We start from the raw sequence: 26051 nt of genomic DNA, 5'->3' as shown, positions 1-26051 counted from the left end.
CTACTCTGAGTCAGAATTGATTCAACAGCAACTGGTTTGGGATTTTGTTTGGTTAGAATCTTTATGGGAGCCCATCTCCAGATCTTTTCAACCCCTGAGCTGGTGGGTTCCAACGGCCCACCTTTCAGTTAGCCAAGCACTTAACCGTTGCACCTCCAAAACTTAACTCTGCGCGCGACAGGGCCCTCTCCTGACGTCTCCAGTCCCCTCACCCCTCACACCTTGGCATTGTCCTTGCTTCTAGACCCCACCCTCCCCTCTGGAGGCCCAACCCCACCACGCCCGCCCTCAACCCGGGCCGCCGGGCGAGGCCGGCAGCCATGTTCCAAGCCGTCCAGCCAGTTACTCCCGGAAGCGCTGGGACGGGTGGTGAGGGGCCCGGGAAGTTGGCGCACCTTAGAGAGGATGCTGTTCGTGCTGCTTTCCGTGCTGTGTTCTCTGAAAGGTATGAAACTCGAGCAGGTGGGTGGAGGGACCCGCTCCCAGACTGAACAAGCCCGGCCCCTGGAAGGTCTGGAGGGAAGGCGCCAGGAGGGCGGTTCCCAGTGCCAGCATCCCGTGTGCTCCAGAGGTTGGAGAGTCCGGACGTTGGGTTAGCAGCTTGCATTGCCCCCTCAGGCGTACCCCGTCCCGAGTGATCCCGAGGGGCGGACACGGCGTGGGGCCGGGTGGACGCAGCCACTCTAGGGGCTGCGAGAGGGAGCCTCTGGCCCGGGAGACGCAGCTGGTCTGCGAAATTTGCATCCCCATGGATTTGCGGGGGGGGGGGGGTCCAGCCGCGGGATCCAGCTGCGGAGGGCCCTCGGGCCTGGGGGCTTGAAGGCATGGGGAGAAAGGCCGTGTCCAGGGCTGCGCCCAGGTCCCTACTCTGCCCGGGGCGGGTTTGCGGGCCAAGCTGGGGGATGGGCGCCTGCCCCGCCCCCGGCCCCCACCTGCTCCCTGTGCCAGGGGGGAAACCAAGGCCCAGAGTTCGCCCGGGGGGGTGAGATTCCAGACTGACAGCGGGGCACTCGCCCTCTTTCGTCGTCCCACCCCCACCAGACTCCGTAGGGTGCCAGGGACAGGGGAGAGAGGGATCCCCCGCCCAAGGCCCTGCTGCCCCTTACTGTTTTGGGCGCTCTGCCTGGGAGGCTGAGGCAACCCGCGCCCTCGTCCGCGCTCGGCTGGTCTACTCTCGGGGCTGGGGCGTCGGCACGGCCCCGGCCCCACCGGGAAAGGAAGGGGTCCTGGGAATCTGTGGAGCAGCGCGGGGATCCTATTCCTTGTGGAAGCAGCGACTCAGTGTCTGTTAACAGTGTGGATGCCGGGTCCCGCTCCCCCTCTGGGTGGCGGGGGTGGGAGTAGCAGGAAGGGGTCCTGAGCAACCAGGTTGTTTGTTAAGTTAAAGGTTTGTGCGGCGCTGTGTATCGGTCGCTGTGGACGCGGTCTCTGGTGCTGAGGGGATATGAGGGTTCCTCACACTGGCGGGATTTGGAGCCTCTACCCTGGTGGCAGTGGGTTCAGTGGGTTACCCTGGTGGCGTAGTGGTTAAGTGCTGAGGCTGCTAGCCAAAAGGTTGGCAGTTTGAATGCACCAGGCGCTGCTTGGAAACTCTGTGGGGCAGTTCTACTCTGTCCTATAGGGTCGCTATGAGTCAGAATTGACTCGATGGCAACAGGTGTGGTTTTTTTTTTAGGTTGGAGATTAGGTGTCTTTCGGGCTGACTTTTGAAGGTCTGGAGCTGACGGTTTATGAGGGTTTATAAGGGTTTTAAGAGCTCCAGCCATGGGCACCAACCCCATGTTCCAGCCCCTGCGGACGGACCGCCCCCCGCCCCAGGGGGATTGGCTGCTCTGGGAACCCGAGCCCCCAGAGGGCGGTGAGAAGCTGACAAACGTGAGTGATGCCCTGCAGGCTCCAGTCGGCGGGGCAGCCCTGCTCACATGGCCTCAATAGGGGCAGTGGGCTTCGTGCCTGGGGGGTGGTTTCCGAATGTTCACTCGTGTCCCCCCATCCCGTGCGGGGCGACAGCTCTCCCCTGGGCGGGGACCTAGTAGAGGCCTGCAGGGCATCAGGGTGTGGAGGGGCAGAGCTTGAGTGGGGAGGGCGCGGCCCTACAGGTTCCTGTACGTGACCACGGCAGGGGGGTGCGGGTCGTGAAGCCCGGGCCTGGTCGAGGACTCACTAGGTCGCGCAGAAGGAGTGGGTTAGGATAATCATAGCATTAATGGGAGTATTGAGAGAGCGCCCTGGGGCGTTGGGTCCCTGGGGAAAAAAAGCTTCTGCTATCGCCACTGGAGCGGTACCCAGGTCGGTCCCGGCTTAGGTCCAGGAGGTTCCCATGCTCGGAGGGCCTGGTGTGCAGAACAGAACCGGCGGTGCGCGCGCCCTCTCGCGGCCTTGCGCCGAATCGCTGAAGTTCAGTGTCAGGCGATTCTAAGCCATGGTTTTGGAACTGAATAGTGAAGCAGAGCAAATAAATGATGCAGTGCCTTGATGGGACCGGTGGAGACAACAAGAAGCAAAGCACAGCTGAAACTTCAAAATTCCACTGAGTGTTAGTAGGACTTGGAGGGAGAAAATAGACGGAGAGTCGAGAGGCCCAGAGATGCAGAAGGGTTGGTGGATTAGGGTTAGGGGTTAGGGTTTGGTGTTAGGGGTTCAGGTTTGGGGGTTAGAGGTTTGGGAGTTAGGTTTAGGGGTATAGGTTTTAGGTGGTTGGGGGTTGGGGTTAGGGCTGGGGTTACTAGGCTCGGGCACAAGTGGTTTAAGGTTATGGTTAGGGTTAGAGTGAGGCTGAGGTTGATTCCCCAGTCTTGTGTACCGTCTCGTCCTTCACCAGAGTTACCACATATCTGTTGTTTGGTTGGAAACCCTGATGGTGTAGTGGTTAAGACCCACCGGTGCTAACCAAGGTCTGTAGTTCGAATCCACCAGGCACTCCTTGGAAACTCTATGGGGCAGTTCTAATCTGTCCTATAGAGTCTCTGTGAGCTGGAGTCGACTCGACGGCGGTGGGTTTTGGTTTTTTTGGTTATTGTTTAGTTGGCTTTTCTCTACCCTCTTTGTCTCCCTGGTGAACATCAAGGATTGTTTCTGTGTGTAAATTTTTCATGGGTTTTTATGATAGTGGTCTCTTAGTGTATATATCGTTTTGTGATTGACTTAGTCAGTGTGATGTGCTCCAGGTTCATCCATGGTGTGAGATGTTTCGGAGATTCATTATTGGTCTTTTTTGTCGTGTAGTGTTCCACTGTGTGTATGTACCGTAGTTTGTTTATCCGTTCCTCTGTGGATGAGCACTGAGGTTGTTTCCGTCTTTTTGCTACTGTGAATAATGTTGCAGTGAACATGGGTGTGCATATGTCTATTCCTGTGACTGCTCATGGAAACCCTGGTGGCTAGTGGTTAAGTGCTACGGCTGCTAACAAAAAAGGTTAGGGTTTGGGGTTAGGGATGTTAGGGTTAGGGTTGTTAGAGTTAAGGTTGTTAGGGTTTGGGGTTAGGGTTTACGGTTTGGGGGTTAGAGTTTAGAGTTAGGGTTTTTCGGTTAGGGTTTTTGGGTTGGGGTTAGGTGTTAGGTTTAGGGTTAGTTTTTGAGGTTAAAGTTTGGAGTTACAGGTTAGGTGTTAGGGGTTGCATTTTGGGGTTTAGGGTTTTGGGGGTTTAGTCATTAGGGTTTGGGTTAGGTTTTAGTTGTTAGGGTTTAGGTTTAGGGTTGGGGTTGGTGTTGGGTTTGTTTGGGATTTGTGGTTTGGGGTTAGAGGGTGGGTGTTAGAGGCCTGGGGTTTAGAGGGTTGGGGGTTAGAGATTGAGGGAGTTAAGGTGAGGGGTTAGAGGTTGAGAAGATTATAGAGTGAGGGAGTGAGAAGGTGAGGGTGTGAGGGGGTGAAGGTTAGGTTTTAGGGTGAGAGGGTTTAGGCTTAGAGTTCAGAGGCTTAGGGTTAGGGGGTTAGGGTTTCGGGGTTCAGAGGTTGGGGTTGGTGTTGTGGTTAGGGTTAGAGAGTTAGGGTTAGAGGTTTAGGGTTAGAGGATTAGGGGTATGGTTTAGAGGTTTAGGGTTAGAGGTTAGGGCTAGGGTTTAGGGGTTCAGGTTTAGGGGTTTGGGATGTGTTTGGGGTAAGGTTTTAGGATTTAGGGTTAGAAGGTTAGGTTTAGGACTTAGGGCTTAGACTTTAGGGTTTTAGGATTTAGGTTATATTTAGGGCTTAGGGTTTAGAACCTAGGGTTTAGGGCTTAGGGTTTAGGGTTTAAGGCTTAGAGTGAGGGTTAGGGCTGGGGGCTGGGGTTAGGGTTTAGGTTTTAGGATTTAGGGTTAGGGTATTAGGGTTAGAGGGTTAGATGGTTTAGGGTTTAAGTTAGGGGTTAGGGGTTAGGGGTTGGGGTTAAGGGTGTTAGTGTTTAGGGTTTTGGCATTTAGGGTATTAGGGTTAAATGTATTAGGGCTAAAGTTGTTAGGGTTTTGCATGTTAGGGTTTTAAGTGTTATGGTTTAGGGTTAAGTGTTAGGGTTAGGCTTAGGCTCATTCTTAGGTTTAGGGCTAGAGATTTGAGGTTTAGGGTTTGGGGTTGGGTTTGGGGGTTGGGGTTAGGTTTAGGTCTAGGGTTACAGGGTTAGAGTTAGAGGGTTAGGGTTTCAGATTAGGGTTTCAGGTTAGTGTTAGAGGGTTAGGGTTTGAGGGTTAGGGGTAGAGTAGTTAGGGTTAGGGCTGTTAGAGTTAGGGTGGTTAGGGTTTAGGGTTCGGTGTTAGCGTTTAGGGTTTACGGTTAGGTTTACGGTTTGGGCTTTGGGGTTTGAGTTTTGGGTTTAGGGTTTTCGGCTTAGAGTATAGGGTTTAGAGTGTATGATTTTAGTGTGTAGTGTTTTGGGGTGTAGGTGTTTAGGTTGTAGGGTTTAGGGTATAGGGGTTAGTGTTTGGGTTAGTGTTAGAGTTTAGGGCCTTGGTGGTTAGAACCTAAGGGCTTAGTGTCTTAGGGGCTTTGGGGCTTGGGGCTTAGGGCTTAGGGGCTACAGTTAGAGCGCTAAGGCCAGAGGGCCAGAAGGCCAGAGGGCCAGGCTGATTTGATTCCTGGCTGACAATTTTTTTCCTTCAATATTTTATATAAGTCATCCCTTTGCCTTCTTGCCTGTATGATTTCTGCTGAGTAGTCCACGTTTATTATTATTTACTCTCCTTTGTTGGTGACTTCCTTTATCCCTAGCCTCTCTTAAAATTCTCTTTGTATTTGTTTTTGGCAAGTTTGATTATTATATGTCTCGGTCACTTTCTTTTGAGATCTACCTTATGTGGAATTCGATGAGCATCTTTCATGATATCAGGGAAGTTCTGCCAACAAATCTTCAACAGTTCCCTCTGTATTTTCTGTTAGCCCTCCCTGTTCTGGTACTGCAATCACTCATAGTTATTTCTCTTGATAAAGTCCCACATGATTCTTTGGATTTCTTCATTTTTTAAAATTCTTTTATCTGGTTTCTCTTCAAATATATTGGTCCCAAGTGTTTTATCTTCAATCTCAGTAATTCTGCCTTCCAGTTCTTCAATTGTGCTCTTCTTACTTTCTATCGAGTTTTCTAATACTGTAATTTTATTGTTTATCTTCTGAATTTCTGATTGCAGTCTCTCTATGGTTTCTTGCAGCTTATTAAATTTTTAATTACGTTCTTGAGTAATCTTTTTAATTTCTTCGGCTGCTTTATCTTTGTGTTCCTTGACTTGTTCTGCATTTTGCCTCATTTCCTTCCTGATGTCTTTAAGAGTTCTGTATATTAATCTTTTGTATTCTGCATCTGGTAATTCCAGGATTGCACCTTCATCCAGAAGATTCCTTGAGTCTTTGTTCTGAAAGCTTGTTGAAGCAATCATGGGTCAGCTTTTTTCTTTTTTTTTTTTACTTTTTATTGTGTTTTAAGTGAAAGTTTACAAATCAAGCCAGTCTCTCACATAAAAACTTACACACAACTTGTTGCATATTCCCAATTACTTTCCCCACAATGGGACAGCCCACTGCCTCCTTCCACTCTTTCTTTTCGTGAGCATTTTGCCAGTTTCTAAGCCCCTCTACCCACCCATCTCCCTTCCAGGCAGGAGATGCCAACATTGTCTCAAGTGTCCACCCAAACCAAGTAGCTCACGCCTCACCAGCATCCCTCTCCAACCCATTGTCTAGTCCAATCCATGTCTGATGAACTGGCTTTGGGGAGGGTTCCTGTAGTGGGTAAACGGAAGGTGTAGGGCCCATGATCACTGGGGTCCTTCCAGTCTCAGTCAGACCATTAAGTCTGGTCTTTTCATGAGAATTTGGGGTCTGCATCCCACTGTTCTCCTGCTCCCTCAAGGGATCTCTGTTACGTTCCCTGTCAGGGAAGTCATTGGTTGTGGCCCGGCACTATCTAGTTCTTCTGGTCTCAGGATGATGTAGTCTCTAGTTCATGTAGTCCTTTCTGTCTCTTGGGCTCGTTATTATCTTATGTTCTTGGTGTTCTGCATTCTCCCTTGATCCGGATAGGTTGAGAATCATTGATGCATCTGAGATGGCTGCTTGCTAGCATTTAAGATCCCAGATGCCACTCTTCAAAGTGGGATGCAGAATGTTCACTTAATAGATTTTATTATGTCAGTTGACTTAGATGTCCCCTGAAACCATGGTCCCCAAACCTCTGCCCCTGCTTTGCTGACCTTCGAAGCATTCAGTTTATTCAGGAAACTGCTTTGGTTTAGTCCAGTTGTGCTGACCTCCACTGTGTTGAGTGTTGTCCTTCCATTCACCCAAAGTAGTTCTTGTCGATCTCTTTAGTAAATACCCCTCTCCTACCCTCCCTCCCTCCCCCTTCTTGTAAAAACAAAGGAATATGTTCTTCTCAGTTTAAACTATTTCTCAAGATCTTATAATAGTGGTCTTGTACACTATTTGACCTTTTGCAACTAATTTCACTCAGCATAATGCCTTCCAGGTTTCTCCATGTTATGAAGTATTTCACAGATTCGTCACTGTTCTTTATCGATGTGTAGTATTCCATTGTGTGAATATACCATAATTTATTTATCCATTCATCCATTGATGGGCACCTTGGTTGGTTCCATCTTTTTGCTGTTGTAAACAGTGCTGCAGTAAACATAGATGTGCATATATCTATTTGTTTAAAGGCTCTTATTTCTCTAGAATGTATTCTGAGGAGTGGAATTGCTGGGTTGTATGGTAGTTCTATTTCTAGGTTTTCAGGAAGCGCCAAATTGATTTCCAAAGTGGTTGTATACCATTTTACATTCCCACCAGCAGTGTATAAGTGTTCCAGTCTCTCCACAGCCTCTCCAACATTTATTATTTTGTGTGTTTTGGATTAATGCCAGCCTTGTTGGAGTGTGATGGAATCTTATTGTAGTTTTGATTTGCATTTCTCTAATGGCTAATGATCAAGAGCAGTTTCTCATGTATCTGTTAGCTGCCTGAATGTCTTCTTTAGTGAAGTGTCTGTTCATATCCTTTGCCCATTTTTTAATTGGGTTGTTTATCTTTTTGTGGTTGAGTTTTAGCAGAGTCATGTAGATTTTAGAGATCAGGCACCAGGTGGAGATGTCTTAGCTGAAAACTTTTTCCTAGTCTGTAGGTGCTCTTTTTACTCTTTTGGTGAAGTCTTTAGATGAGCATAGGTGTTTGATTTTTAGGAGCTCCCAGTTATCTGGTTTCTCTTCGTCATTTTTAGTAATGTTTTGTATTCTGTTTATGCCATGTATTAGGTCTCCTAGTGTTGTCCCTATTTTTTCTTCCATAATCTTTATCGTTTTAGATTTTATGTTTAGGTCTTTGATGCATTTGGAGTTAGTTTTTGTGCATGGTGTGAGGTATGGGTCCTGTTTGATTTTTTGCAGATGGATTTACAGTTACACCAGCACCTTTTGTTAAAAAGACTATCTTCTCCCCAATTAACTGACACTGGGCCTTTGTCAAATATCAGCTGCTCATATGTGGATGGATTTATATCTGGATTCTCAATTCTGTTCCATTGGTCTACGTGTGTATTTTTGTAGCAGTATCAGGCTGTTTTGACTACTGTGGCGGTATAATTGGTTCTAATATCAGGCAGAGTGAGTCCTCCCACTTTGTTCTTTTTTAGTAATGCTTTACTTATCCACGACTTCTTTCCCTTCCATATGAAGTGGGTGATTTGTTTCTCCATCTTTTTAAAAAATGTCATTGGAATTTGGATCGGAAGCACATTGTGTCTATAGATGGCTTTTAGTAGAATGGACAATTTTACAATGTTGTCTTCCTATCCATGAGCAAGGTATGTTATTCCAATTACTTAGGTCCCTTTTGTTTTTTTGCAGTAGTACCTTGTAGTTTTCTTGGTATAGCTCTTTTACATTTTTGGTAAGGTTTATTCCTAAGTATTTTATCTTCTTGGGGGCTGCTCTGAATAGTATTCATTTGGAGATTTCCTCTTCAATGTTCTTTTTGTTGGTGTAGAGGAATCCAACCGATTTTGTACGTTTATACTGTAACCTGAAACTCTGCTGAATCCTTCTATTAGTTTTAATAGTTTTCTTGAGGATTCCTTAGGGTTTTCTGTGTATAAGATAATGTCGTTGGAAAATAGAGATAATTTTACTTCTTCCTTACCAGTCTGGATGCCCTTTATTTCTTTGTCTAGCCCAGTTGCTCTGGCTAGGACCTCTAGCACAATGTTGAATAAGAGTGTTGATAAAGGGGATCCTTGTCTGTTTCCCATTCTCAAGGGAAATGCTTTCAGGCTCTCTCCATTTAGGATGATGCTGGGTATTGGCTTTGTATCAATACCCTTTATTATGTTGAGGAGTTTTCCTTCTATACCTATTTTGCTGAGAGTTTTTATCATGAGTGGGTGTTGGACGTTGTCAAATGCCTTTTCTGCATCAATTGATAAAATTATGTGGTTCTTGTCTTTTTTTTATGTGGTGGATAACATTAATTGTTTTTCTAATATTGAACCAACCTTGCATACCTGGTATAAATCCTACTTGGTGATGGTGGATTATTTTTTTGATATGTTGTTGAATTCTATGGGCTAGAATTTTCTTGAGGATTTTTGCATCTATGTTCTTGAGGGATATAGGTCTGTAATTTTCTTTTTGTGTGTTATCTGTAGCTGGTTTTGGTATCAGGGTTATGCTGGCTTCGTAGGAGGAGTTAGGTAGTATTCTGTCCTTTTCTATGCTTTGAAATACCTTCAGTAGTAGTGGTAAGTCTTCCCTGAAAGTTTGGTAGAACTTTGCAGTGAAGCCGTTAGGGCCAGAACTTTATTTTTGGGGAGTGTTTTCATTACCTTTTCAATCTCTTTTTTTGTTATGGGTCTGTTTAGTTGTTCTACTTCAGTTTGTGTTAGTTTAGGTAGGTAGTGTTTTTCTAGGAATTCATCCATTTTTTCTAGATTTTCAAATTTGCTAGAGAACGATTTTTTGTAGCAATCTGACATGATTGTTTTAATTTCAGTTGGATCTGTTGTGATATGGCCCATCCCATTTCTTATTCGGGTTATTGGTTTCTTTTCCTGTATTTCTTTAGTCAGTCTGGCCAGTGGTTTATCAATTTTGTTAATTTTTTCAAAGAAGCAGTTTTTGGCCTTGTTAACTCTTTCAATTATTTTTCTGTTCTCTAATTCATTTAATTTTGCTGTAGTTTTCATTTTTTGCTTTCTTCTGGTGCCTGATAGTTTCTTTTGTTGCTCTCTTTCTGTTTGTTCAAGTTGTAGGGACAGTTCTTTCATTTTGGCTCTTCTTTAATATGTGTGCCTTTATTGATATAAATTGACCTCTGAGCACTGCTTTCACTGTGTCCCAAAGGTTTTCATAGGAAGTGTTTTCAGTCTCGTTGAATTCTGTGAATTTCTTTATTCCCTCCTTAAGGTCTTCCATAACCCAGTCTTTTTTGAGCAGGGTATTGTGCAGTTTCCAAGCATTTGATTTCTTTTCCCTGGTTTTTCTGTTATTGATTTTTACTTTTATGGTCTTTTGTTCAGAGAAGATGTTTTGTAATATTTCAATGTTTTGCGTTCTGTAAAGGCTTGTTTTATGACCTAATATGTGATCTGTTCTAGAGAATGTTTCATGCGCACTAGAAAAGAAATTATAGTTTGCAGCTGTTGGGTGGAGTGTTCTGTATAAGTCTATGAAGTGAAGTTGTTTAATTGTAGCAATTAGATCTTCCGTGTCTCTATTGAGCTTCTTACTACATTTCCTACCCTTTACCGAGAGGGTTGTGTTGAAGTCTCCTACCATAATTGTGGAGGTGTCTGTCTCACTTTTTAATTCTGTTAACATTTGTTTTATGAATGTTGTGGCCCTGTCATTGGGTGCATAAATATTTAATATGGTTATATCTTCCTGGTAAATTGTCCCTTTAATCATATGTAGTGTCCTTCTTTATCCTTTGTGGTGGATTTAACTTTAAAGTCTATTTTGTCGGAAATTAATATTGCCTCTCCTGCTCTTTTTTGATTGTTATTTGCTTGATATATTTTTATCCATCCTTTCAGTTTTAGTTTATTTGTGTCTCCAAGTCTAAGGTGTGTCTCTTTTATGCAGCATACAGACTGATCGTGTTTTTTAATCCAGTTTGCAACTTTCTGTCTCTTTATTGGTGAATTTAGTCCATTTACATTAAGTGTAATTAGATAAGTATGAGTTTAGTGCTGTTATTTTGATGCCTGTTTTTGACAATTTCATTTTTCCATTTACTTTTTTGTGCTGAGTTTTTCTTTGTAGAATGTGTGTTCCTCCTTTTTATAGTAGTTGAATTTATTTTGGTGAGTCGTTATGTTTATCTTGGTTTTTATTTTGAAGTATGGAATTGTTAGACCTCATTGTGGTTACCTTAATATTTACCCCATTTTGACTAAGTAAAAATCTAACTTGTTTCTCCCTATATCGCCTTGGTTTCCTCTCCATATGTAAGATATATGCCTCCTGTATTTAGTCCCTCTTTTTTGACTATTGTAATCTTTTACATAATGACATCAGTGATTCCCTATTTTGAGTAATTTTTTTTTAATTAATCTTATTTTGTTTTTGTGATTTCCCTATCTGAGTTGATATCAGGATGTTTTGTTCTGTGACCTTGTGTTGTGTTGGTATCTGATGTTATTGATTTTCTGACCAAAGAATTTCCTTCAGTACTTCTTGCACTTTTGGTTCATTTTTTCAGATTCTCTAAGCTTGTGTTTATCTGTAAATATCTTAATTTTACCTTCATGTTTTAGAGTTTTGCTGGATATATGATTCTTGACTGACAGTTTTTCCTCTTTCAGTGCTCTATATATGTCATCCTATTGCCTTCTTGCCTGCATGGTTTCTGCCGAGTAGTGCAAAGTTATTGATTCTCCTTTGTAGGTAACTTTTCGTTTATCCTTGGGTGCTTTTAAAATTTTCTCTTTATCTTTGATTTTGGCAGATTTGATGATATGTCTTGGTGATTTTCGTTTGGTATCTATCTTGTATGAGGTTCGATGAGCATCTTGGATAGATATCTTTTCATCTTTCACGATGCCAGGGAATTTTTCTGCTAACACATCTTCCACTATTCTCTCTGTATTTTCTGTTATCCCTCCCTGTTCTGGAACTCCAATCACACGCAAATTATTCTGGATAGAGACTCCCATGATTCTTAGGGTTTCTTCATAGTTTTAAATTCTTTTATCTGACTTTTCTTCAACTATATTTGTGTCAATTGTCTTATCCTCCAGCTCCCCCACTCTGACTTCCTGTTGAATTGTCTGATTCTGTGACTTTATTGTTAATCTTTTGGATTTCTGAATGCTGTGTCGCTATGGATTCTTACAGCTTATTAATTTTTTCACTATGTTCTTGAATAATCTTTTGGATTTCTTCAACGGCTTTATCCGTGTGTTCCTTGGCTTTTTCTGTAGATTGCCTTATTTCATTTGTGAGGTCATCCCTGATGTCTTGAAGCATTCTGTATATAATTTTTTTATATTCTACATTTGGCAATTCTAGGACTGTATCTACATCCGGGAATGATTTTGATTCTTTGATTTGGGGGTTTGTAGAAGGAATCACGGTCTGCTTCTTTATGTGATTTGATGTCGACTGCTGTCTCTGAGCCATTTATAAGATATTGTAATATTTTATATTTGCTCACTGAGTCTTATCTTCTTGTTTTGTTTTGTTACAGTACACCCAGATGGGCTACTAGATTGTGGTATCATGATTGCTGTAGCTTTTGAGTCACTTACATCCTGTTACCAGCTTCCCTGAGCTGTTACCAGGTGTATAAGCGTATGAGTCCATTCGCTATTCTTGAATAGAATCAGCTCAGGTGTCCTCATAGCTGGTTACCTACTGTGTGGTGTAGGCTCTCACCTGTTATCTTAGAGGAGTAGTGGTGATGGTTCTATGCACCAGTTTCTATTAGTGGCATGGGGTCACATTTCGAGGAGGGCAGGATGCTGACAGTCTTCCTTCAAGTGTCAGTGAGGTAAGTGTGGCTCTATTCTCTAGAGCGCTCTGGTGGGTGGGCTCTGCAGCTGTATCTTAGGCACCCAATGCTTGGGTAGACGTCACTATTCTCAGACTCCTCTAGCAGGTGGCTAGGTGGTGTGGGTGGAGTCTCAGCCCTCTTTTCGCTGGTGTGGATCAGTGAGGGCTCTGTTTAATAGGTACAGAGGTATCTGACCTCCAAAACTTGCCTTTCCACTGCTGAGCTAAAACAGTTATGGTGAGATCTCTATCAGAATTGCCTTTGCATTATAATAGCCACCTAGTTACCTGTAGGGTGAAAGCAAAAGACTATGGGTTTCTTAATGCCTGGATGGAGCTGATTCTGTATTGTTAATTTCAGTTTAGGGAAGTCAGGGAAGGATTTTTTCTTTGATGGCTAAATGCTGCTTTTCTCAGGCCAGGAGAATGGGTTAGAAAAGAAAGAAGAAAAAAAATCCAGCAGTGCACTTCACTCTCTGGCACAGGGAATTCCAATGTTAATGAAGCTGGCTGGGGCAATGAGGGGTGGAATCAGATATATAGAAGAGAGTAGCCTAGCAAAATATAGAAAGTTACTTATGTTGTTTGGTGAGGACTGTTTTTTCTGAGATTCCAGAGCATTGTGCAGCTTGTGTGTGCTGGCTGTATCCCTGGTGAGACTGTCTCAGAGGGTTAGGGCTGCGTCCATGATCACAACGTCTCAGGAAGACGCAATCAGCTCCCCCACACTTATTCCAAAGCCCAGCACCAAGGTTTCCTTTCTGGGACCCTGCACTCCAGGCTCCAAAACCAGTCGCTGCTTCCCCATGGTTTTTCATTTCCCTGTCAGCCGCGTCTGTGTGGAGCCTGCGTGTGCTGTCTGGGTCCCCTCCGAGGTTGGTCCTGAAGGTTAGGCCTACATCCGTGCTTCCCTGTGTCAGTAAGCCACAATCAGCCCCACCACTCTGGCACCAGGGAACCATGAGGGCTCTAGGCGGCGGCATGGGACACTGGCTCTGGAAGCGGTCCCTGCTGCAGTGTGACTTTTCACTTCCCTGTCACTCAGGTCAACTCCTTAGTTCCGTGTTTGATGGTCAGGGTTTGTAGATTGTCCTTTATGTAATTGATTCATTTGTTTTTCGAGTGTTTGTTTCAAGAGGGATGAGCAGAAGCTTCTACCTAGTGAGCCATCTTGGTCCTGCCCCCGTGTCTGCCTCTTTATGTGATTTGATATCGACTTATCTGAGCCATCTATAAGTTATTGTATTAGTTTATTTTATGCTTGCTTTTTGTATCCTACCTTCTTGCTTTGTTTAGTTTTGGTATACACAGATAAGCTGCTTGAGTGCGCTAGGTTTATTATTTTCACCTTCGAAGCTCTAATGTACTATCACCAGATGGCTAGCACTGTTACCAGGCATATGAGCCTAGGAGTTCATTTACTTTTCTTGTATGGATTCAACTCAGGTGCCCAGATAGTTGGTCATAAAGTGTAAGGTACAGGCTCTGTCCTACAGTCTTAGAGGGGCAGGGGTTATTGGTGTAGGCAGAAGTATCTGGCTGCAGTAGGGGGTCAGGCTCTGATCAAGGCAGGGGTCTGACAGCTGTGCTCTGAGTGTCTGTGAGGAAAGCGCATCCCTGTTCTGTAGAGCACACGGGTGGGTTCTGCAGAAGGGCAGTGGGTACCCAATGCTTTTGGTTGTAAGTTCTGGGCGGTACTACTTACCCTTGGAGCCCTGTCACAGGTGGCTAGGTATTGTGGGTGGAGCCACCAGTCCTTAGGCCCCTGATGTGGGTAGGTGAAGACGCTGTTTAATAGGCAAAGCGGTGTCAAACATCAAACACCCATCTTTCCACCGTCCAGCTGAAACAGTTGCAGTCTGGCAACAAGGGCCTATTCTCCTGAAATGGGCCCACACAGGTCCATGCTGGGGTGAAAGGTATTCAAACCCATGGACTGTTTGTTCCTGAACAAGAGCTGCTTCTGTCCTGAGCTCCCCAGCTTAATTGAGCTGGCAGATTATCTTTCCCCCCAGTTGTGAACTTATACCTTCTTCAAGGACGGAAGAATGGCTCAGAGTGGTACCAGGGACTATCTCAGGCCCAGGGAAGTTGACAGCCACTGAAGCCAGCTTGGAGGCTGGGGGCGTGGTAAAATAAACACAAGTAATTAGCTTTTGCCGAGAGTGCCGTTCTTCTCTTGTTCTGGAGGTGTGAGTGGTCTGTGCAACTAGCTGTCTTTCCCTGAGCGAAGCGCCTCTGGAACGCTACTGCCAGCCCCACTGCAGTCGCTCCAGGGAATGGTGCCTGAGGGTTCCTGGCTATTCAGGTCCAGTAACTCCTCTCCACTTCTGAATAGTCTCTCCTTCCCCCTGCTGCTGAGTCCGTTTTCTAACTTTGCCTTTGATGTTCGGGGCTCCTAGCTTGTCATAAATATAATCGCTTCACTTGTTTTTTCGGGTCTTTTTTGTAAGAGGGATCACTGGCAGCGTCTCACTACTCTGCCGTCTTGGCCTCGCCTCTCTAATATAATCAACAATTTAAAAAAAAAAAAAGTGAAACCTGTAGAAACAACAAATAACAGAATGAGATTCACAGAAAAACTAGATATTGGAGCTATCAGACAAAGACACTGAAATAACTCTATTATGTTCAAAGAAATAAAGGCAAGACTTAGAAATTTGGCAAAAAACTAGAAAACTAAGAAAAGTATCAACTTAGTCAACTGAAAACTATAGCTGAAGTTAAAATCTTAATGCATGTATATAACAGCAGATTAAAAATGCTGAAGAGAGATTCAGTGAAGTGGAATATATGTTGGAATAAAATAGAGGCATAGACAAAAGGAAAAATATATATAACATAAAAAGGAATAAGATACAGAGAATACGATGAGAATATCTAGCATAAGATACTTTAAGAAGGAAGAAAAAGAATGAGGCAGAAAAACTGAGATTATGGCTGAGAATTTTCTTCAAATGATTAAAGATATCAAGTCACAGATCCTAGAAGACTTACAAAACCCAAACCAAAAAAAAAAAAAAAAGAACAAAGCCACTGCCGTCGAGTCGATTCCGACTCAAAGCGACCCTATAGGACAGAGTAGAACTGCCCCGTAGAGTTTCCAAGGAGCGCCTCGTGGATTCGAACTGCTGACCTTTTGTTTAGCAGCCATAACACTTAACCGCTACGCCACAAGGGTTTCCTAATAAGACCCATGTAGGGTAAATACAAAGAAATTCGTATGTAGGTACATCATACTAGGACTGCTGAAGCTAAAGACAAAAAAACCCACAAAAAACAAATAATTTAACACTACTTAAAGAATGGAAGAGATTATCTTTAAAGGACAAACAAAAAAAACTGGCTGATGACTTCTGTACAGAAATAGTGAAAACCCTAAGACAATAAGATGGTATATTTATATTATAGAGAGAAAATCCGTGGCAAGCCAGAACTCTGTGCTGAGGAAGAACATCCTTCATGAATGAGCAAAGACCTTTTTTTTTCAGAGAAACAAAACCTAGATAAGTTAACATCAGCATGCCCACATTAAAGAAAATTCCAAAGGTATTCTTCAAGCAGGAAGAAAATAAGGTGAAAGGCTTAAGATGCAAGAAGGAATGAAAGTTAATGAAATGGGTAAAAATAGATGATTACTGACTGCATGACATAATAAGAATAGACTTTATTGGGTTTAAAATATGTAAGAAATTAAAATGTATGATAACTACAGCGTTTTGACTTTTGTGGCTTTATGGTCAGGAAACATGCTGTGTAATATTTCGATGTTTTGGATTCTGTTAATGCTTGCTTTGTGGCCTAATACGTGGTCTATTCTCAAGAATGCTCCATGAGTGTTAGAAAAGAAAGTTTACTTGACTACCGTTGGGTGGAGTGTTGTGTATAAGTCTATGAGATCAGTTGGCTGATTGTGGTATTTAGATCTTCGGTGTCTTTATTGAGCTCCTTTATGGATATCCTGTCTGTCATCAGAAGTGGTATGTTGATGTCTCCTACTATTATTGTGGAGCTATTTCTCTTTTCCATACTGTTTGAGTTTGTTTTATGTATTTTGGAGCCCTGTCATTGGGTATATAAATATTTATTATGATTTTGTCCTCCTGGTATAAAAAAAATTATTGACCCTTTAATAATTATATAGTGTATTTCCTTTTCCTTTGTGGTGTATTTTACTTTAAAGCCTGTTTTATCAGAGATTAATATTGCCACTCTTATTTTTTATTGTTGTCTGCTTGATATATATATATATATTTTTTTTTTCCATTTTTTGAGATTTAGTTTGTTTATGTCTTTGAGTTTATGGTGTGTCTCTTGCAGTCTGCATACATACGGATCATGTTTTTTAATCCATTCTGCTACTTTCTCCTTATTGGTGCAATTAAACCATTTACATTTATCATAATTATACATAGTTATGAGTTTAGTGCTGTCATTTTTGTCTTTTTTTGTGTATGTCTTGTTGACATTTTCCTTATTCCACTTAATTTTCTTGAGTTGTTCTTTGTGCATTTTCTTTCCATCTTCTTCATTTTTGTTGCCTTTGTATTTACTGCTAATTTATTTTTTTCTGTGCTGAATCGTTTTTCTTTTTAGTCTTTCATCTTTTCCTTGTTGCTTTTGTATTTGCTGAAAATTTATGTTTTCCTTGTTTTTTTTTAATTATAATGTGTAGCATTGTTAGTTTCCTTTGGGTTACCTTAACATTTACCTGTTTTTCTAAGTTTAAACCAATCTTTTATTTCTTTGTATCGTCTTGACTTCCTCTCCATATGAAAGATCTATGACTACATTATTTAGTCCCTCTTTTTTGTCTTAATGTTGTCATCTTTTAGAGATCGATGTCTCTGTTTCTATATTTTCAGTGTTTTAGCTTTCATTTATTTGTGAAGTCCCTATGTTGGTTGGTATCTGGTTGTTCTGTCCCGTGTTCTAGCCTTGGGTTGTTAGCTGATGTTATTGCTTTTCTAACTGGAGAACTCCCTTTATTATTTCTTGTCATATTGGTTAGGTTTTTAAAAATTCCCTAAACTTGCTTATCTGGAAGTGTCCTAATTTCACCATCATATTTCAGAGACAGTTTTGCTGGATATATAATTCTTGGATGGCAATTTCTTTTTTTTCCTTCAGGGCTTTGTATCTGTCCTTCTTGCCTACATGGTTTCTGCTGAGTAGTCTGAGCTTAGTCTTACTGACCCTTCTTTATAGGTGACTTTTTGTTTATCCCTAGCTACTCTTAAAATTCTCTCTTTATATTTGGTTTTGACAAGCAAGATTATAATATGTCCTGGTGACTTTATCTTGGCATCTACCTTGCGTGGGGTTCAGTAAGCATCTTGGATAGATACCATCTTATTTTTCACAAGATCAGTGAAGTTTTTAGCCAAGAAGTCTTCAACAATTCTCACTGTGTTTTCTGTTATCCCTCCACCCCCCGCCCCGATTCTGGTGTTTCAATCACTCTTGATAGAGTCCCGCATAATTCTTAGAGTTTCTTCAAGTTTAAAAAAATATTTGATTTTTCCTCAAATGAGTTGGTGTCAAGTGCTTTATCCTCGATCTCACTAATTCTGACTTCCAGTGCCTCAATTCTGCTCCTCTCATTTTCTATTGAGTTGTCTAATTCTGAAATTTTATTGTTACTCTTTTGGATTTGCTTGCTATCTTTCTATGGATTCTTGCAGCCTGTTACATTTGTCATCGTACTCTTGTATAACCTTCTTAAGTTCCTCTATTGTTTTATCTGTGTGTTCCTTGGCTTGTTCTTCGTTTTGCCTGATCTCCTCCTGGATCTCTTGAAGAGCTCGGTATATTAATCTTTTAAATTCTACCTCCAGTAATTCCTGGAATTTCTCTTCATTTGGAAGATTTCTTGATTTGTTGTTTTGGGAGCTTCCTGAATCCATCATGGTCTGCCTCTTTATGTTATTTGATATTTACACTTGTCTCTGAGCCATCAATAAGTTATCATATTCATTTATTTTATGTTTGCTTACTGAGTCGGAATCTACTTGATGGCACTGGGTTTGTTTTTGTTTTTTTCTTTTTTTTTTGGTGTACTGTGTCCTAGCTTCTTGTTTTATTTTGATGTGCCCAAATAGGCTGCTTGGGTGAGCTAGTTTGGCGTGTGGTGTAGGCTCTCACCTACAGTCCTACATTGACAGGGTTGATTGGTGTAGGTACAGGTGTCTGCCTACTGTGGGGGGAATGACTGCCCCTGAGTGTCTGGGAGGAAAGCATGTCCCTGTTCCCTAGAGAACATAGGTGGGTGGGTTTTGCAGCCAGACCATGGGCACCCAATGCTGTTGGTTGTAAGGACTGGGATTCACCACTTATTCTTGGACTCCTGAATTGCGTGGCTAGGTGGCATGGGTGGAGCCACTAACCCTCAAGTCACTGATGTGGGTAGGTGAGGACTCTGGTTAATTGGCAGAAAGTTGTCAAATATCACGAATCTGCCACTCCACTTTATAACTGATACAGTTGAAAATAGGCTTCAGGTATGTACCCTGTCGTAGTGTGCTAATGAGGGCCTATGCTGTTGAAATGGGCCTACACAGATCTATGCAAGGGTGAAAGGCATTCAAAGTCCTTGGACCCCTTATGTCTGTGCCTTCCCTGAGTTCCTGGCTTAGGGAAGCTGGCAGATTATTTTTTGTTGTTTGTTCCTGCTCCAAGGCATGTGATAGTTCCTACTTCTGGCCCAGGCGACCCAGAAATAGCTGAAGCTGGTCCAAGACTAAAAACAGAGAGGGAGGAAGCAGGTAAATGGGAGAGATGTTCTTCCCAAAGGGGATGATTTTTGATTTGTGTGGCATTTTAAATACATGTACTTATCTTTTGCCAACTTAGCACTGCTTTTCACTGGTTCTCGAAGCTTGTGTAGACTTTCCACCACTCGATCTCTTCTGATGTGAAAAACATGTCCCGAGCATCACTGCTTGCCTCACCACACATGCCATCCAATCCAGCCTGCAGGGTGCTGGTTTCTGCCGGGTCAGGTCTGTCAGCATCTCACTGCTTCTGAACCATATCCCCCTCGCCGTGCCACTAAGTCCAATTCTGTAACTTCACCTTTGATGTTCAGGGCTCCTAGATTGTCATATATAATCGATTTACTTCTCTGGGTCTTTGTTATAAGAGGGGCTACACAAAGCATCTGACTACTCTGCCATCTTGGCCCCACCTCCTACAAGAGACATTTTTCATCACATTCCTGAATCTGACCCTATCAGAGAAACTTATCTCTGAGAAAATGAAATAGGGATGAGGCAATAGGCAGAACAAACCCGTTGGGTTGGAGTCGATTCTGATGCATAATGACCCTACAGGTCAGAGTAGAACTGCCTCATCGGGTTTTCAAGGAGCGGCTGTTGCATTTGAACTACTGGGCCAGAGTATATTTGGAGCACTGGTGGTGCAGTGGTTAAGAACTCAGCTGCTAACCAAAAGCTTGGCAGTTCGAATACATTAGCTGCTCCATGGAAACCCTATGGGGGCAATTCTACTCTGTCCTATAGCGTGGCTATGTGTTGAAATCAATTCACCAGTAGTGGGTTTGGTTTTTTGGTTTACACGCCTACATGAGTAAAATTTGTTTTGAATCTCTAAACTTAATTCTAACGTAAGAATGAAATTGTAGCACTTCTCCATAAAGGTTTGTCTTAAGTCATCAGGATAAAAACCAAACCCACTGCCGTCGAGTCGATTCTGACTCATCCCGACCCTATAGGACAGAGTAGAACTGCACGATAGAGTTTCCAAGGAGCGCCTGGTGGATTTGAACTGCTGTCCTCTTGGTTAGCAGTCGTAGCACTTACCCGCTGTGCCACCAGGGTTTCCTCATCAGGATAAGCCTGTGCTAATTTATTAGGTACCTTCAGGAATTCTTCATCATTTATATTCATGTTAAGAAGGAAAAAAATATCAGAAAGAACTTCATACATCATCATCCTTCATTTCATGGAAGATTCAAGTGTGTCAGTGATGGTGGTTATGTGAAATTGATCTCTGGCCCTCAGTACTTCTGGAGCATTTCTGTCATTTACTTGTTTCTTTTAATGCTTCTGCAACAGTAAACTGCTTGATAATCAGTATTTGGCAGTATTTGTTTTATTGTGTTTTCAAAATATTCTCTTATGTAAATATCTTGTTAATAGCTGGTAGAGATCTATGCATGTCTATAAATTTACTTCTGAATCTTGGAGAATTGACTCATCAAATGAAAATGATGGAATATATTATTATACATAACAAACATAAATAGATGGGTTGTGTTTCCATTTTATTGGCGAGGTTTTAAGCTTCTGTTCTGGTATCTCCAAAAGGTCGGCAGTTCGAATCTGCCAGGCGCTCCTTGGAAACTCTATGGGGAAGTTCTACTCTGTCTTATAGGGTCGCTATGAGTCAGAATCGATTGGACGGCAGTGGGTTTGGTTTTGGTTTCTGATGGGATGAATATGTTTTCCATTTTCAAGAATGTGATTTTGGGGGAGCCAAAGGGTTTAAAGGGTAGAATGTCATGGATTGAATTATGTCCCCCCAAAATGTGTGTATCAACTTGGATAGGCCATGTGAGGTTGTCCTCCATTTTGTGATGGTAATTTTATGTTGAGAGGATTAGGGTGGGATTTTAACACCTCCCTGATCTGAGATACAGGGAGTTTCCCTAGAGTGTGGCCTGCACCACCTTTTATCTCTCAGGAGATGAAAGGATAGAGAGTTGGGGACCTCATCCTCCCAAGAGCAGAGCATATCCTTTGGACCCGGGGTCCCTGTGCCTGAGAAGCTCCTTGACCATGGGAAGATGGAGGACAAGGACCTTCTTCCAGAATCAACAGAGAGAGAAAACCTTCCCCTGGAGCTGACGTCCTGAATTTGTACTTGTAACCTACTAGACTGTGAGAAAATAAATTTCTCTTTGTTAAAGCCATCCACTTATGGTATCAGTTGTGGCAGCACTAGATGACTAAGGCAGCGATGATTTTAGCTTCTGTTTTGGTGTTTCCTTTCTGTATCTGGTCTTCAGCAATATTCTGTGTGGCGCCTAGAATTGTACTTGTTGCTATAGCATGTGCTTCCCAATGTGTATTAGACATTTTAATGCTCAATCATTGCCTGAATGTGTTTTAAGAACAGCTCATCAGTGAGTAGAGGTGGCAAAAAATTTGTAAAGGAACTGAATATTAGAAAAAACATCAATTGCTTTTGGACAAAAAAAACTATTGTGATACATCCTACAAAATTAAGTGAATGTGCAGCACCTTGGTATGAAAATGGCATATTAATTTCATTCCAGAATTTTCTGTCGCATGCCTTTATAATGCAGTGACGTAATGGCAGCATTGTCACAGGATTGGTCTTTGCACTTAGAAAAATCAATTTTGCAAACTTCACATAATTAGTGAAACACTTGCTTTGCAATGTCTTTACCAGTATGATTTTTTAGATTTTTTTAAGCTAGCAAATGTGATAAATCACCACACAGGTTTTCTGTCTGTTGGAGATATGGATCTTTAAACAATACTTAGCTGGCCTGTATGAGAAGGCTCAGAAGTGGAATCCACAGACAAAATAAAATATCGAGCTATACTTATTTCACTGACAGTAGTTGATTGAACTTCATCACTTATCAAGATTATAAATTTTTTACACATTATTTTAGAATTATAGGATGGATTGCCCTTTCCTGTGTTACCGTGTTTTGAGATGTGACTTGCTAAAAATAGATCAAATGAGCAACAAGTTGAAGTCAACTTTAAAATTTTCCATTTCGTGGGGACCCAAAGACTTCATTTATTTTTCACGAAGATAGTCCACATTCAGTGATTGTTATGACAACAACGACACATTACAAAATGGCTTTTCAATACTGATGTTCATTAATTTGTGATTCCAGTTCATAAATTAAGCCATAACAATGTGTTTGGTTTAAATATGATAACATAATCTCTGTGAATTGAACTATTTTCATGTTTGCCGATCCTATTCAATTTGCACCAATTGCTAAATTCATCTGTAACAATTCGAGAATTAAATGAGGATGACGGGTTTGTTTGTTTGGTTAGTAGGTTTGCAAACAAAACAATACAGGGAGCTGACTGATGGAGATTGCAGTAGCCACTCCCTCTTATAGTTTTCATCATTAACTTTGCACTCTAGAAAAAATTCTGGCTACAGAACTTTGTTTACCGTCCAGGAATTTTCAACACAAATTTACAAGTGGACAACTGTGATGTTGACAATCACTTGGGCCTCTTTTGATCCAGTAATTTGCTTCGTTGGAAGAAAATTATTCCACAAGGCAGGATCTGCATTTTTGTTATTTATGGGGTCTGCAGATGTGACCATTTAATATTCTTAGTTTCACTTTCTAGATCATTACTAATTTTTTTTTTTTTTTTTTTTTTTTACTACAGCAAGAAATGGATGCAGAATTTGGAACAAATTCTGTTATATTTGTATTGCCTTCGTTAATTTCAGCACTAGTGGTACTAGTAGGATGATTCCCACCCATTAAGCACGTACCTTTAATAGCAGAAGTCTCTTCTGATTTATTACATTCTAAAAAGGAATTTTGGAATTGTCTTTAGGGATTCACAAATCATTTTATCTTCTGCAGGCTTCCATTTTTGCACTCCACTTAGTTATTGGCATTTCATTTTGTCTGGATATAAAATTATGTCACTTTTTTTTTTAATAACTTTTATTAAGCTTCAAGTGAACGTTTACAAATCCAATCAGTCTGTCACATATAAGTTTACATACATCTCACTCCCTACTCCCACTTGCTCTCCCCCTCTTGAGTCAGCCCTTTCAGTCTCTCCTTTCTTGACAATTTTGCCGGCTTCCCTCTCTCTCTATCCTCCCATCCCCCCTCCAGACAAGAGTTGCCAACACACTCTCGAGTGTCCACCTGATATAATTAGCTCACTCTTCATCAGCGTCTCTCTCCCACCCGCTAACCAGTCCCTTTCATTTCTGATGAGTTGTCTTCGGGGATGGTTCCTGTCCTGTGTCAACTGAAGGTCTGGGGAGCATGGCCGCCGGGATTCCTCCAGTCTCAGTCAGACCATTAAGTTTGGTCTTTTTATGAGAATTTGGGGTCTGTATCCCACTGATCTCCTGCTCCCTCAGGGGTCCTCTGCTGTGCTCCCTGTCAGGGCAGTCATCGATTGTGGCCGGGCACCAACTAGTTCTTCTGGTCTCAGGATGATGTAGGTCTCTGGTTCATGTGGCCCTTTCTGTCTCTTGGGCTCTTAGTTGTCATGTGGCCTTGGTGTTCTTCATTTTCCTTTGCTCCCGGTGGGTTGAGACCAATTGATGCATCTTAGATGGCCGCTTGTTAGCATTTAAGACCCCAGACGCCACATTTCAAAGTGGGATGCAGAATGATTTCATAATAGAATTATTTTGCCAATTGACTTAGAAGTCCCCGCAAACCATGTTCCCCAGACCCCCGCACTTGCTCCGCTGACCTTTGAAGCATTCATTTTATCCTGGAAACTTCTTTGCTTTTGGTCCAGTCCAATTGAGCTGACCTTCCATGTATTGAGTGTTGTCTTTCCCTTCACCTAAAGCAGTTCTTATCTACTGATTAATCAGTAAAAAACCCTCTCCCACCCTCCCTCCCTCCCCCCTCGTAACCACAAAAGTATGTGTTCTTCTCAGGTTTACTGTTTCTCAAGATCTTATAATAGTGGTCTTATGCAATATTTGTCCTTTTGCCTCTGACTAATTTCGCTCAGCATAATGCCTTCCAGGTTCCTCCATGTTATGAAATGTTTCAGAGATTCGTCACTGTTCTTTATCGATGCGTAGTATTCCATTGTGTGAATATACCACAATTTATTTACCCATTCATCCATTGATGGACACCTTGGTTGCTTCCAACTTTTTGCTATTGTAAACAGAGCTGCAATAAACATGGTTGTGCATATATCTGTTTGTATGAAGGCTCTTATATCTCTAGGGTATATTCCTAGGAGTGGGATTTCTGGGTTGTATGGTAGTTCTATTTCTAACTGTTTAAGATAACGCCAGATGGATTTCCAAAGTGGTTGTACCATTTTACATTCCCACCAGCAGTGTATGAGAGTTCCAATCTCTCCGCAGCCTCTCCAACATTTATTATTTTGTGTTTTTTGGATTAATGCCAGCCTTGCTGGTGTGAAATGGAATCCCATCGTAGTTTTAATTTGCATTTCTCTGATGGCTAATGATCGAGAGCATTTTCTCATGTATCTGTTGGCTGCCTGAATATCTTCTTTAGTGAAATGTGTGTTCATATCCTTTGCCCACTTCTTGATTGGGTTGTTTGTCTTTTTGTGGTTGAGTTTTGACAGAATCATGTAGATTTTAGAGATCAGGCGCTGGTCGGAGATGTCATAGCTGAAAATTCTTTCCCAGTCTGTAGGTGGTCTTTTTACTCTTTTGGAGAAGTCTTTAGATGAGCATAGGTGTTTGATTTTTAGGAGCTCCCAGTTATCGGGTTTCTCTTCATCATTTTTGGTAATGTTTTGTATTCTGTTTATACCTTGTATTAGGGCTCCTAGGGTTGTCCCAGTTTTTTCTTCCATGATCTTTATCGTTTTAGTCTTTATGTTTAGGTCTTTGATCCACTTGGAGTTAGTTTTTGTGCATGGTGTGAGGTATGGGTCCTGTTTCATTTTTTTGCAGATGGATATCCAGTTATGCCAGCACCATTTGTTAAAAAGGCTATCTTTTCCCCAGTTAATTGACACTGGTCCTTTGTCAAATATCAGCTGCTCATACATGGATGGATCTATGTCTGGGTTCTCAATTCTGTTCCATTGGTCTATGTGTCTGTTGTTCTACCAATACCAGGCTATTTTGACTACTGTGGCTGTATAATAGATTGTGAAGTCAGGTAAGGTGAGGCCTCCCACTTTTTTCTTCTTTTTCAGTAGTGCTTTGCTTATCCGGGGCTTCTTTCCCTTCCACATGAAATTGGTGATTTGTTTCTCTATCCCCTTAAAATATGACATTGGAATTTGGATCGGAAGTGCGTTAAATGTATAGATGGCTTTTGATAGAATAGACATTTTTACTATGTTAAGTCTTCCTATCCATGAGCAAGGTATGTTTTTCCACTTAAGTAAGTCCTTTTGAATTTCTTGTAGTAGAGCTTTGTAGTTTTCTTTGTATAGGTCTTTTACATCCTTGGTAAGATTTATTCCTAAGTATCTTATCTTCTTGGGGGCTACTGTGAATGGTATTGATTTGGTTATTTCCTCTTCGGTGTTCTTTTTGTTGATGTAGAGGAATCCAAGTGATTTTTGTATGTTTATTTTATAACCTGACACTCTGCCAAACTCTTCTATTAGTTTCAGTAGTTTTCTGGAGGATTCCTTAGGGTTTTCTGTGTATATAATCATGTCATCTGCAAATAGTGATAACTTTACTTCTTCCTTGCCAATCCGGATACCTTTTATTTCTTTGTCTAGCCTAATTGCCCTGGCTAGGACTTCCAACACGATGTTGAATAAGAGCGGTGATAAAGGGCATCCTTGTCTGGTTCCCGTTCTCAAGGGAAATGCTTTCAGGTTCTCTCCATTTAGAGTGATATTGGCTGTTGGCTTTG

General features: G+C 42.0%; 1 long non-coding RNA gene across 2 annotated transcripts in view; it reads left to right on the top strand.

The window, feature by feature from the left end:
• The first annotated feature begins 303 nt into the window (after positions 1-303).
• Positions 304-26051, top strand: part of LOC126058129 (uncharacterized) — a 97918-nt gene continuing 72170 nt past the window's right edge. The window contains exon 1 of one of the 2 annotated variants that reach the window (XR_007513109.1): positions 304-445. This is a non-coding gene — a long non-coding RNA (uncharacterized LOC126058129). Of the gene's footprint in view, positions 446-18561; positions 19213-26051 lie in introns of those variants that run through there. The other variant, XR_007513107.1, reaches the window with a different exon arrangement.

Source organism: Elephas maximus, chromosome 14 (genome assembly GCF_024166365.1).
Source record: "Elephas maximus indicus isolate mEleMax1 chromosome 14, mEleMax1 primary haplotype, whole genome shotgun sequence".
Taxonomy (NCBI): Eukaryota; Metazoa; Chordata; class Mammalia; order Proboscidea; family Elephantidae; genus Elephas; species Elephas maximus.
Note: the sequence above shows the minus strand (reverse complement) of the source record. Positions and strands in the feature narration are given on the sequence as shown.